The following is a 3,862-nucleotide window of genomic DNA, read 5'->3' on the forward strand; positions in this document are numbered from 1 at the left end:
TGCAGTGACCTGAGATCTGGCCACTGCACTCCAGCCTGGGTGACGGAGTGAGACTCCGTCTCAAAAAAAAAAAAAAAAAAAGAATTTGCTCCGAGGTTCTGCAGTTGGTGGGGGCAGGGGATAAGGGAGTGTCTTTTGCCACAGAGACTGCTGGGGACAGGTCCTCCAAGGGGATGTGTCACAAGAATGCCATGGTCAGGACTGATGGTGGCCTCTTGAGGTCCCCAGCCCAGCCTGGCAGTGGTTAAGCTGACTAACATGAGTGGGAGTGCTATACATGCCGACTCACAGCACTCACTGGATTCCAGGCTCTGCAGGAAACATTGCATATGAAAAGTTCCACGCCATCCCTGCCGCTGACATGGGGGCGACTGCATCTCCACTCCACAGAGGAGAAAGTAAGGCACAGAGAGAGAGGTTAAGTCATTTGCCCACGTTGGTAGGACACAGCCGGTAGGGGCCAGAGCCAGGATCTGAACCCAAGATCCCTGACATTCTAAGCCACAGGCTGCCTGCTTTGATGGAGGTCGGCCCCTAACAGGGAAGAGGGGATGGAAGCTAGAGAGGCTGAGTCCAACACTGGTTCACATCAACTTGAGGACGAATCTTGAGGTCTCCACTGGTCTACACGGACAGAAGCGTGCCTCAAGACCTGAGCCCTGCTTTAGTCATGGGATTCCCTACAGATGCTGCTGGGGGTGGCATTCTTTGCACCTTCCTTAATCCATGCAAATTCAACTCCACAAGCCTGATTTTCCGTCACAACCTTGATCTCTCACCATCTCGAAGGGAACATGGATAAGGCTTTCTGACACATTCAGTTATAGGGCCAGTGAATTGAACAAACATGGAGGTTCTCCTGGGATCGGTCTTGCTCTGGAGCCCGGGCGGAGTCAGGTGAGACCGTCAGGTCTGCATGGCCTGCAAGACTCTTCCTGTCCCGTCCCAGCCTCACTCCTCTTTCACAGGCATTACCCCGCAGAACCCCTTACCCTCCTAACTCCATCTCAGCCCATTTCCTGGAGAACCCGGAGAACACGCCTGCCTCTGAGAGCCTGCAATTGGTGGACCTCCTGGGGTGGCTCTACCACGCAAATGGTTTTTGCCTTTGCTAATGATGCTGGAGGCCCAGCCTGCCTGCTGGTCATATAGGGGCCTAGGGAAGCCCAGCCAGGCACAGGGTGGAAGGAGAGGACAAGGGCAACTGCTCTAAGGCCCCCAAGTATGCATGCTTTTCCCCTGAAGCAGCTCATCTGTCCTAGGGGAACCCAGCATACCTGGAGACAGGCGAAAGAGAGACCGGTTCTGTCTGGATCCTAGGCCTTGGGAATTTCCGCCCCTGAAACAGAGACTGGCTGCTGTCCTGAACTGCCCAGCCTTCGGGTGCTGCCGGCTATAGCACCTTTCCCCATCTCCCCCCAGCCCAGGCACACCAGATGTGCGAGATTCAATGTGCCACATGCAAGACCTTGGTGATGTCCTCAGAAGGGCACCTGTCACTCACTAGGCCCCAGGGAGGGGAAACTGACACAGGATGGGCTCCGCTGCTGGAAAAGGAAGAAGTCACTTCACTTCCCTAAGCATCGGTAAAATGAGCGTAAGGTCTGTGGGCGGCAAGCCAGCCAGGTGCCGAGGCAAGAGACTGAGGGCACAAGCTGTTCCAGTGTAATAAAATACATAAGATAGCAAGAGTTATACTAGATATGGGCCCACAGACCCTGTAGGGCTGGCCCCTACAAAGGTCTCTACCTCCCAGACCTAAAATCAGATTCAGCAGCCCCCTGCCTTGCACTGCAAACAGTGCTCCTTCCCGCAAGTCCATTGAACTTGACACTGGTCCCATCTCTTCCTTGCCAGAATGGGAACAAGAACCAGGGCCTGCGTAGCACCCACACTGTGCCTGGCCCTGCCGCGAGCATGTCGTATATTTAATCTGTTTCATCTTCACGATGGCCCTGCAGGGGTGGGGAGGATCCTGCGAAGGAGGCGTGTGCCCCCGGCCTCCCTCCAGAGCAAGTGCCCGTGTGAGGACAGCTGGTGGCTTGCAGACTGCTGAGCCCTCTCGGCTTTCTAGAGAATCTGTAAACAACAACTGAATTTTCTTCGATGGCCCTCCTTAGCCTCTCAAGGACAGAATGGCCAGAGAACCCTTCCACAAGCACCAGCTCCCCAGATTTCCAAACGAGCCACTGCTGCGGACCACCTGAGCTTCTTCCTCCCCACCTCGGCATTTGTCCCTTGCCTCTGGCCACTATCTGATTCCCATACAGGTGAGCAAACAGTGGCTATGTAAAAACAAACAAACAAACAAAACAAACCAAAAAAAAAAAACCCAATAGCTTTTAGGAAGCAGTCATTCCCTAGAGCAATATCACCACCCCATTCCAGGGAAACTGAGGCGTGGTGGGGTCGAACGACAGGGCCAGGACCAGGCAGCTGGCCATGACACGCTGCCCTTGCATCGTGCTGATCTCCGAGCCCCTGCCCCTCACACCATGGTGTCCGGTCCCCGACCCCCTCCCCAGGGCGAGGGGGCTGCGTCCTGGCCTCTGCGCTGTGCCAGTCCCTTATCCTGGTCCCACACTGGCCTCCCAGGTCTAATTCTCTCTCACAATCCATCAGCACCCTTGCGAGACAAAACTGCCCCGATTTCAGAAAACCAGCAAGTTACCTTATTAAGCAACAGCTCACCACCCCAGACACTCCTGGGCCCCCACAGGGACTCACGTCCAGCCCATGGTGGTGGGCTCCCAAGGGTCCCTGGCTGGGCCTCACCTCCCAGCCATTGCCACACAGGTTTTCTCCTCTTAGCCTATTCCTTTCCCTAGACCTGCCTCCTCCAGGAAGCCACCCGGACTGCTCCAGTTTATCTGTGTCATCCCAGGAAGGCTTGTCCGGAGCCAACCCAAGGGTCTTCGGGACCAGTCCGTTGCTGCCCTATGGGCAGCAGCTCTTCAGGCTAGTGGCCAGGCCTCCTTCTACGGAGACTTTTGCGCACTTACTGGAGACCTCCTGATCAGATGGAAGTGAAGGAGCCAGGTTCCAGGTGAGGGCCTAGCTCCAATCTTGGGCACCGCCCCCGCCATCATAGTGAGGGTCGCCAACTACTCCCACCAGAAACCCCTGGGCTGCTTGTTGAAAACACAGATTCCTGGGCCCCACCCTGGACCTAGAGCATCAGACTGTCTAGGTGGACCCAGGAATCTGCATTTAACCAACTTCCCGACATCCTAAGACATGGTGACGTTTGCCACCAACTGTCCTTTACAGAGCTCTTTCTAGCTTTCTACTGAGAACTAGACACTCGCAGCGTCAGTTCACAACACACTTGCCAGGGAGGTTCACAGCCAAAGACAGGGTCAGGAGGGGAAAGACAAGAGCTCTGCCCCTCAAGGGTTCTGTCGGATTTGAGACAAGGATTGCACTGTTATCAGAGACGCAGCGGGGAGAGAAGATAGGTCAGGGTAGTGTGCTCTTCAAGGAAGTAACGCCCCAGCTGGGTTTTGAAGTGTGTATAGGGGTTTTCCAGGGAGATAGGGGTCAGGGGAATAGCATGAGTCTTCATTTTAAAGATGGAGCAGTGAAAAAGCCACACAAGACAGGGGTGGGATGATGTCTTTCTTTGGGGGTAAGTGGGATGACGTCTTTCTTTGGGGGTAAGTGGGATGACGTCTTTCTTTGGGGGTAGGTGGGATGACCTCTTTGGGGGTAGGTGGGATGACCTCTTTGGTGGTAGGTGGATGACATCTTTCTTTGGGGGTATGTGGGATGACATTTTTGGGGGTAGGTGGGATGACGTCTTTATTGGGGGGTAGGTGGGATGACGTCTTTCTTTGGGGGTAGGTGGATGACCTCTTTGGGG

Source organism: Mandrillus leucophaeus, unplaced genomic scaffold (genome assembly GCF_000951045.1).
Source record: "Mandrillus leucophaeus isolate KB7577 unplaced genomic scaffold, Mleu.le_1.0 Scaffold34, whole genome shotgun sequence".
NCBI lineage: Eukaryota > Metazoa > Chordata > Mammalia > Primates > Cercopithecidae > Mandrillus > Mandrillus leucophaeus.